Raw genomic sequence first — 10,523 nt, forward strand, 5'->3', positions numbered from 1 at the left:
TGCAGGTGCAGAAAGAACCATAGAGGAGGACGTCATCTGGATCTGCTCTGAGTCCTAGAGCTCTGGGCATGCTCCATCGTGGTGGTGGACGTCTTTGTAAGCAGAGAAGCAAAGTCTATGACAGTTTAAAATGACATTAAACAAATGCAGAAAATCCCGTGGCAATGGCTTTTCCTGCCTAAGACACGTGGGTCATGCTCTGTGACTTCAGGGACTGATAGAGTAAGAGGCACTGGCAGATGTCTATCTTCTAATACGTGAGCTCTGGAAGCATTATGCAAAGCAGCGTAGGGTTTCAGTCACTGGCGCACAGAAGCCTCCATTTGAAAGGGTGTGGTGTGTTGCAAGACGCATGAAGTCACTTCTTAGAGGTGGATTTAATAAGGGAGGATTAAAGAGAAGCAAACACAATTCTCCAGATCAGAAGAATAACTTGCATGCAAGCACCTATTTTAATTATTCTTCTTTTCTCCGTCCTGAGAAATTATGCAAAAATCTGAGGCTCAAATAGTGAAACTCAAAAAATGGACTCAATATACTGAAAGAGAAAATTTAACAAGTGAGAAAAGCACCATATCATAGTGGCAAAGTAAGTCAGAACAAATTCATGCCAACCTTCCATATCTTCTACTAGATGACGTGAATTGATATGTTTCTTGAGGATCTAGAGCAGGATTGGGATAAAATGTCTTTATTTTGATAGATAGGAGTTGGCAGCATTTTACTTTCACTGCTGTGTTGGCATGAAAGACACTCTTTGTTTTAGCACATCTCATCCAAGAAGCTGAAAACTAATATATGTGGCTTATTTTGGTTAGAAAAAAAATTTGTTGTTTTTCTAATAAATAAGAGTTTCAGTAGAGGTGGCTAATCTACAAATCACAGCAAGCTTCTAAAGTTAACTTGAACATATTGCCATTTCATTTTATGCCATGGAGAGTTGCTGCCATCAGGGAGGCGTAGGGGAGCACGTCGATGGGCCGCGGGCAGGCTCTGTCTGGGTTGAGGGTGGGCAGGAAGCAGTTGAAAGGTTTAAAATGTTTGAGGGTATTTCTGATAGAATGGTGGTAGTTGAAGGGAGCATGTTCTTTTTGAAGCATGGTGATTTTGTTCCTGTTCCTGCAGCCGTTGGAGGGACAGTGGCAGAGTGGCAGCCAAGGGACTGGCCCTGAGACGTGGCTGCTTTGTTTCCTGGCGAAGAGGTGTTCTAGTGGCTCTTGGCTTGTAAGTGAATTTCGCCTCTACTGTAAGCAATAGGGACAATAAGTAAACCGTCCTGTTGTGCAGGTTGCCCAAGACAGTCAGTAGGGTCAAGCAGCAGGGAGGGGCCTGGTGGATGGAGGTAGCCATTTGCTTATCCATCCATTTAAAGCATGTAATTGAGTGTCATCTCTGTGCCAAGAATAGTCTTAGGAACTAAAATACAGTAAGAAACCAAGTAGACATGGATCCTGCCAGGAATAGTATTAAGAGCTAAAATACAATAATGAAGCAAGTGGACATGGATCCTGCCTCCATTCATTTAGTAAACTAATACCTAATTAGAACTTGTGCTAAATACCATAAAGGAGAGGCGCAAGAATCTGTGATAGAGCATAACTGGGTGGGGTGGGGCAGGGCAGGAGCCTAGGGAACAGGGTGGTCGGGGATAAAAGGGAGAGAAAGGGAGCAGTGAAGTGGCCTTGTGGCCTGGCGGTTACAGTGGCATTGCCCAATTTTCCAGGAGATGTGAGGCCTGCACTGAAGGAGCAGGAGTCCACCAGGAAGGGCCACTTTGAGAGTGAAGCTCACCTAGGTCAGCAGCAGAAGGAGCACGGGCCACAACCAAGGTCTGCATAACGCAACGATGCATCAAATCACGAGGAGGACGGAGTGCTGCCATCCGTGCCACCTGGTGAGTGTTCTCCCCACACCCCATCCCCGAGGATGGAGAGCTAATTTTTAAAAAATCGAAAATATCGTTACATGCTTATTTGAAAAAACAAACAGAAACCTTTGAAACAATACATAAACATACATAAAGCAAGAAATAGTTAAGATTTTTGAGCACTCACTGTTTCAAGGATTAACAGGTGTTAACTCATGTAATTCTCATGACAATGCCACGAGTACCACTTCTCCTCCCCTCCAAATTGGGCATAGCAGGCAGCGAGAGAGAAAGTAACTTTTCCAAGCATACTCATAGAGTGAAAGTGTGAGTTGATATTTGAACTCAGGCACTTTGTACTGGAGACAAAGACACCAAATCGCCTGTCTTGTCCATTCTTGTACTCGCAATAGGAAATATGTTAAAAATACAGACTCCTGAGCCTCACTCCAAAGCTACTGAATCGGAATCTTTGGAGGTGGGTCCCAGGAATCTGTATTTTTAACTTGTTTCCTAGTAGTTTTTGCAAAGTCTTCTACAGACCGGCATTGGGAAGGAGAGGGTAATGGAAACAACTAAAAAAAAAGCTTTTCCAGGTAGGGTAGTAAAGCCTTATAATTTAATGACGGGCTATTCAGTAAATTCAGAGGTCATCTGGAAGATGTCTGTGGATGGACATATGTGGGGTGTGTGCTGTATGTCACTATACACATATATGTGAGTATACATGTATGTGTGAAAAGTGCCCAGAATCAGACAACTGATAAAGACATAAAGACTCTGAAGATAGATTAGATCTGAGATGCTGACGAAGCTACCTGTGGCCAATCTAGTTCTGTTGGTGGTCAGAACTAAAATGACACTGCTAGGACATATCAGTAATTAGTTGAGATATTTATGGTTAACTGTGTAATAAATTTGGTTTATTAGTTTACCCAGGGGGTGATTTAAAAAAAATATTATTGATTTGTTTCTCCTAAAGTCACAAATGAAGAATACCACTCAGGAATAGAAGAAATTCCTAATCCATCCGGGATCTGTAATAAGAAACCCGTTTGAGATCTGGCGAGGCATGGCTGTGCCATGACCCCCGGTAGGCACAGCTATACAACTGCATAGGGACAGTTACAGAATGGCATCGAGAGATGCGAAGGTTACTTCATTTTTGTTGCACAGTGGGTCTAGGATTTTGTACTCAATTTGACACCTCAAAAACAATCCATTTCATTGATTCACTCTAAGGTGAACCTCTTGGCGATGACCTTAAAGTCCAGATAGAAATGAGTCCCACTGTCTCTCTCCCTGGACAGTACTGGGTAAACACAGGTCTTATTCTTGGGCTATCATTTCCTTTGACTCCTCACGAACCACTACCCTTCAGTTAGTTAGTCCGGTTACATTTGCCATTAAAACAACCAAATACTGGCCTCATGGCTCTGTAAGGCAGTGTTTAAGTCAGAAGATGTGAGGAGTCACTTGAAATCATTTATTTAAGAAAAAGAGATTAAAAGTTAATGAACAAGAAAGACCCCGAAAGGACACCCTTCATGTTCATGACTGTTTTCCTTTTGTTCCTTCTTTAATTCTGCGTATTTCTATTTTGAAATAAACTTCTAAGATTTTCTTAACATCGTCTTTTTTATTTTAACCCTTCTTCCCCCCTTTTTAACCTTTCTTCCCAATTTTAATCGACTGTTACTTTTATTTATGCCTTTCGATTGCAAAACTGAATTGGAATGTTTTCTTCTTTATTATTTGAATATTGCACTGTGCTTCCATCTGTGTCTTATATTCTCCCTCTTATTTTTTATTATTTGTCTCAAATTCCTTTGATGCTTCAGGCCATTCAGTACTCTCACCCACCGTCCTTTCTTTTTGCTTTTTGAATTACCGCATGAGCCCTCACCACCCACTCTTTCTCCCTCCTCCATAGGCAGTTGTGTCAGCAGAGTGGAGTTTTTCATTACGGATTCAGCAGAATTCATAGGTGCTTGAGTGACAGCCTTCCTGCTGGGAGTCGGCCATCTTGTCCAGTTCTCGTACTCCTAAGATGCAGGGTGAGGCCGTAATCTTTCTCATATTTTATTGTTGGATACATTGAAGCGATAGAGATTAAACAACTTTCCTAGGAACAAGCAATGAGTCAATGATACATGTTTTGCTGATTATCTATCCATGAGAAGTAGACCCATTGGCAACATTCTTCATCTATAAGAAACCTCAAACAAACATAACAAATACTCTTCTAAACACAAATGACAACTTTGTGAAGATCCCAATGCGGGCTCTTGGGAGGGTCCTCTGTTTCTTTGCCCTCTAGTTCCCTGAAGCATTCTCTCTTTATCAATAGGCTCAGATGCTCAGCACAACGGCTCTCCATTTCATTCTCCCTTCTAAGCCGAGATCCTATGACCTACTTTCTCCTCTCCTTTCAAAAAGCAGATATTGGACATTAGAATTTCCCGAAGATTACTGAGCACTTAATTTGTTTCTACACACTTTGCTGAAGGTCTCTGTTATTATCTCTAGTTCACACATATTTAATAGCATACGTGTAAGGCCAGTCTCAAGTGATATAACTATATCTCTTGGTTCTCCCTGTTCAACCTTTTAGAATCCATAGACTATGCCTTCCAGTCGATATGTTCCCAGTTTAGATGTCTTGACTTTCTGATGGTGAAATCAGTGTGCTTCTATCCGGACCCTGGTTATTTATGTGTGACAAGATGGGAGTGTTGTCCGAGGATTGGACAAGGCCTTCTCTCTTACCATCTCCGGATGGTTCATTGCAGGAAATTTTCTGTCCTTTAACCCCAGGAAGTGTCACAGACATTTCCCTTCTCTGTTCACAATGCTGGATCTATTTTTGCCCACATGGCAATGAAGTTGTTTTATAAGCTTAAAAATAGCCTCCTCCTTTTATTCCTATTCTTCTACTACTCCAGCCCTCTGCTTTTCTTAGTCTTTTAGCAAATTATTGTATTCATTGAAGGATATAGAAGTCCCACCATAGGGGGTGAGGAGGTAGGACTGCAAATTGGAAGCCCAGCTGCAAAATGGAGGGGATTGAGGATAATGCTTTACTCTAATTAAAAAAACACAATTTTTCAAGTTTTCGAAAGTAATTGGATGGCCACGCTTATTAATCATCATCATGTTACAAATAATAGTTAACAAAGTGCCCTGTGCTTTACATGTACTAAATCCTATAAGATATATTTAAGACGTCCTTGCATTTTTTTGCTACATTTCATAGGTGAGAAAACAGGTCAGAGAGTTTATACAGCTTGCCCAAGGCCACACAGCCAAAAAATGGTGCAGCAGTTTTCAAACCCAGGTCAGGATGAGACCCACGCTGGTGCTGAGCTGTTTCTCCACTGGAGTAACTCGGATGTGGTCTGAGATGTCCAGTGGGAAGAACTCGTTGCTATAAAATAAAACCATGTATAATAGGTACACAAAATCTGTGCAGTCTGATATCGTGTTGCACAATAAATGTAACTGGAAGCACACCAACAATGCTTGTTAGTATCACTTTTATGCAGTCAAATCAATATTGTTTTTAAAGATTTTACTTTTCCTTTTTCCCCACAAAGGTCCCCGGTACATAGTGGTGTATTTTTAGTTGTGGGTCCTTCTAGTTGTGGCATGTGGGATGCCACCTCAGCATGGCCTGATGAGCGGTGCCATCTGCGCCCAGGATTCGAACTGATGAAACCCTGGGCTGCCGAAGCAGAGTGTGCCAACCCAACCACTTGGCCATGGGGCCATCCCATCAAATCAATTTTTTACTGTTTCTTTCCTCATTTTGTTAGTTTTCAAATATCTCCAGTCACTGTTAGAGTGAACACTTTCTCTGGATGCCTAGAAGGCCATTTCTTGTCTCTCACACAATATGTGAGACAAAGTCAAAGGCTCTATGTTCGGGAGGTCCTGGCTGTTGCTAGCCAGTTCCTAGTTCATCCTTTCTAAGACCAAACTGTAAACAATCATCATCCCAATCCAAATATATTAAGTTTTTCATGCTACCAGATTTCCTGGCATTCCCTCTCTGGCATTTTCTAGTTCTGTGACCTTGGCTATATGCTTTCTAAACTTCAGTTTTCCCATCTATAAAATGGGTATAACAATAGCACTTAGTGTGGTGATTAGGATTAAATGAGCTAAAGCTGAATATCCTTGATAAATTAAGTGCTCAGTAAATGTTAGCTGTTACTGTTAAGAATAGGATGCGAATCTCATATTCTTCTCTATTATACAGTGAAAGAATGCAAGAAATGACAATGAATTCTCTGAATTATGTAATATTAATTTAGATATTTTTCAGGGACAACATTTTTTCTATAAATCTTAATATAATAGAAAGTATCTATTCTGAATGGATCCTTCTGAATTAGGAGACTGAAAATATCAGCAAATGGCTTTCAGATAGATTCAATTCATTTTTTTCCCTTATTTTATTTTATTTTTATTTTTTCCCAGTTTTATTGATGTACAATTGACAAATAAAATAGTATATATTTAAAGTATACAATATGATGATTTTTTATCTGTATATTCACTTTATTGTGTTTTTTACAGCTTTATTGAGGTATAATTGACAAATAAAATTGTAAGATATTTAAAGTATACATGGCGATGATTTGATATACATATACATTGTGAAATGATTACCACAATCAGGTTAGTTAACGTACCGTCACCTTACATAGTTACTATTTTTTTGTGTGTGGTAAGAACATTTAAGAGTTACTCTCTCAGTAAATTTCATGTGTACATACAGTATAGTTAACTGTAGTCACCATGATGTCCATTAGATCCCCAGAATTCATTGATGTTGTAAGTGAAGGCTTATACCCTTTCATCAGCATCTCCCCATTTCCTCCACCTCCCTGGGAACTAGCATTATACTCTCTGTTTCTATGAGTTCAACTTTTTAATTTTTTTAGATTTCACATATAAGTGAGATCACACAGTATTTGTCTTTCTCTGTCTGGCTTATTTCATTTAGCATAATGTCCTCTAGGTTCATCCATGTTGTCACAAATGGCAGGATTTCCTACCTTCTAATGGCTAAATAATATTGCATTGATAAATATGTATATGTATATCACATTTTCTTTAGCCATTCATCTGTTAATGAACCCTTAGGTTATTTCCATATGTTGGCTGTTGTGAATGATGTTGCAATGAATATGAGAGTGCAGCTATCTTTTTGAGATCCTGATATCATTCCTTTGGATGTACACCCAGAAGTGGGGTTGCTGGGTCATACGATAGTTCTATTTCAAATTTTTTGAGGAACCTCCATACTGTTTTCCACAATAGCTGTACCAATTTACATTCCCACCAAGAGTGTATCATTTGTGTGTGCACTAAGTATTTTCATGTAGATATAAGCGTATTTCAAACTCAATTTTTAAATCTGGTTAAGCACTGCTCTTTCTTCCCAGAGTTTAGGGTTAACATGAGGAGAAACCGTATTCTCTATTCTGGATAGTTTCTTTGGAAGTGTTTCCATGACCTGTTTTTGTGTCTCAGAAGCAGCCACGAAAGTTGTTGTCTACCCTCACAAACCAGCAGACGTCATCTCTCAGACTGTCTGTAAACAGGGACCTGGCGGACAATCTTGATGAACAGCTCAGCTCAGGTTATTTATGAGAAACATACAGGATGCTGTAGGAGGAACTTAAAACACAAGCCTTGGATGTCTAATGCAATCAGAAGGCTGTGTCATAAGCGGAAAGGGGAAATCTCTCTTCTAAACGGCACCAATTGTTTTAGTGTTCTTTTAATTTTACCATCTCAGAGACATCAAATCTATAAGTTCCACCAGTCTGATACCTGAAAACAGTTGCTATAGGGATATTTGTGTCTGGTTAAAAGAAAAGAGTCCTTGAGATTAATCGGCAAGAGGACATAATTTATGATAAATTGTTGTTGAGATGTTTACTCAGAGTTGAATTGATTATCTAAAAGTTGTTTTTTTAAGAGAACATGGACAAAAGTATTCCATAAACTGTTTATTGTGCTTTCACAATAAACATATGAGGGACTTAGCCTTAAAGAAACAATTAAAGTTATTCTGAATGGTCTTAAGGAGAGTGTGTAAGACTAACGGGAGAACAAAGCTAGCAGGGCAGAGGAAGGAACTGTCTAGTCATCAGAGATGTTTTAGGGGAACAGAGGCCTTTCTTGGGAACTAGTCAGTTTCCAGTCACTGGTGACGTTCAAGAGTGACTTGTGTGTCTACTTGTCATAGGAGTCATAGAGAACCTTGATGAGGTTAGTGATTTCTCACTCTTACTTTCTTATAAGTGTGTGGTGGAGTTTTCCAGAAGCTACATGATAAATAATTTCATAAGTGATTAAGTGCAGAAGTAGATATAAGAATCTAGCTATCTTCCATTAAAAAGATTTGTAGAAATGTAGAATGCTGCTGTCCTTCTAACTAAATAATTTTTGTTTAGGAAAGTTGTTACTTTTCATAAAAGTTACTTATGTTAACTCATGCTGTATTTGTTAGTGTTATTTTTAGTGAATAATGCATAAATATTTTTATCACTTCCCAGTTTTAATTTCTAATAGGGTAAATATAAACAGTTATAATTCATATAAACACTAACTGAGATCCTCATATTTGTTATCTGTTCCAGAGTAACGAAACATCCCAAAACTTAGTGGCTTAAAAAGAACAAATATCTACTACCTCAGTTTCTGTTAGTCTGGAGTTCAGGAGCAGCTAAACTGGGGGATTCTAGGTCTCGTGAGGTTGCAGTCAAGGTCTTGACCACAGGTGCCATTACCTAAAGGCTTGACTGGGACTACAGAATCTGCTTCCAAGAGGGCTCACTCACTGGTTATGAGCAAGAAGCCTCCTCGTGTCCTTACAACATGACAGCTGGCTTCCTCCAGAATGAGTGACCCGAGAGAGAGAATAAAATGGAAGCCACAATGTCTTTTATGACCTCTCCTCAAAAGTCGCATTCTATCATTTTGCCACATTCTGTTCATTTCAAGTAATGTGAGTCGCTAAGTACAGCCCACCCTCAAGGGCAGGGGTATCAGGCGCCACCAAAAGGGTGGGAATACAAGAATTTGTGGGCATATTTTAAAAGCACAACAGTCCTCTTTAAGAACCATGAGACTGGATGATCTTAAAGGGTATTTTTACCCCCAAGTTTCCATGAAGAAGGGAAATGAGGTCAATGTCTGTGTCAGAAAAATATCCAAGGGACCCTCTTGAAAGGATTTCCCTCATTACCTACCTGGCAAATTTCCACCAATTCTTTAAAACTAAGTCCAGAAATCACTTCCTTTAGAAAATATCTAGGCCTCTTCCTCTGTACTACCTCTGTACCTGTGTATTCATCTTTTATGATGCTTTTCACACTGTATTGCAATTATTGTGTTTCTTATCCTCTCATCTTATTAGATGATGAGCTTTGGGTGTCAGGGATGTTATCTTCTTTCTCTGTTTCTCCAGTACCTAGCACTGTGTCATATGTACTCACCTTCAGGATCACATTTACTGCATCCATTTATTCTTTCACATTGTTCCGCCGTTAGTGTCATATACTGTGTTAAGCACTGGGACAAGATTCTTGCTCTCACGGTATATTGTAGTAGGAAGACAGACAATAAATAAGCAAACAACCAAGATCATTTCAGAAAGGGATCCATGCTATGGAGGAAATAAACGCAAACTGAATGATCTGGGTCGTACTGTGGAGTGGTAGCTGCTGTAGCTGGGTGGTCAAGGAACGCTCCTCTGAGGAGGTGACAATTGACTTAAGACTTGATTGTTTTCAGGGACCTTTACTAAGCACTGTAAGTCTACCTGTCTAGCCCTCGCTGGCCCAGCCTGGTGTCTGGAAACTGAGACTGCACCTCCCCCCAATCCACCAGCACGGGACAGAAGTAACAGAATTCTGGGTATAAAATCCAAGGTGCCATGTAAAAGCAAGAATCGGATCTGAGGTGAAGAATCTGTAGGGTCAGTGTGGCCAGAAGGAGCTCATCTGTCGCTTGCCTGTGGCCATGTCAACAGACAGAGAGTGAGACAGTAAGGTTACTTGGGAAGAAACGTGAGCACAATTGAGGCTGGGAATTACCCAGTGTCACCTAGAGCCCACAGGAAGTAGTGGAGTTGGGCCTCCAACCCAGGCCGTGGGTTCAATACAATTACGTTATTGCTCCTCCACTAAACTCCAGGAACTTATTGGAGGGAGATGAAACATGCCTATTTTAAAGAATCAGAGAGCACAGGCAATGGGTGTCACTGCCGTGCATGTGGGACAAGGAAATGCAAAGCAAGGTGCCGATGAGTGTGGGAGTGGCAGAGCTCGTTTGGGCCTTTCATGCTTGCACTTGTCCTGGCTTCTTTCTCATCCCATCCCTTCAGGCCCAGTGTCCTTGTGCTCTTTTTTCCCTATCCAAACATGTTCTCAGGGAAAATCCCCCAATCCAGGAAACCTTCAGTTGGTGCATAACAAAGGCGTGGTCCAGCTGTCTCTTAACAGCCGAGGTACTCTGTTCAGGAATCTAGTTGGGGAAAGATTCTGGAAGATTTTTCCTGACTTTGAAAATATTTTCACAATTGAATCTTAATACCCTAAAAACAAGCAATTACCAAACAAAAAAAAGCTCCCAAATC

At 40.3% G+C, this 10,523-nt stretch overlaps 1 long non-coding RNA gene across 1 annotated transcript; it reads left to right on the plus strand.

Moving 5' to 3' along the window:
• Positions 1–1,137: 1,137 nt before the first annotated feature.
• On the plus strand, positions 1,138–4,021 carry LOC124249499 (uncharacterized). The gene is made up of 3 exons (XR_006891415.1): positions 1,138–1,224; positions 1,724–1,894; positions 3,801–4,021. It is a non-coding gene; the product is annotated as an uncharacterized LOC124249499 (long non-coding RNA).
• The last annotated feature ends 6,502 nt before the right edge of the window (positions 4,022–10,523 follow it).

This window comes from Equus quagga, chromosome 13 (genome assembly GCF_021613505.1).
Source record: "Equus quagga isolate Etosha38 chromosome 13, UCLA_HA_Equagga_1.0, whole genome shotgun sequence".
In the NCBI taxonomy this organism is placed as follows: domain Eukaryota; kingdom Metazoa; phylum Chordata; class Mammalia; order Perissodactyla; family Equidae; genus Equus; species Equus quagga.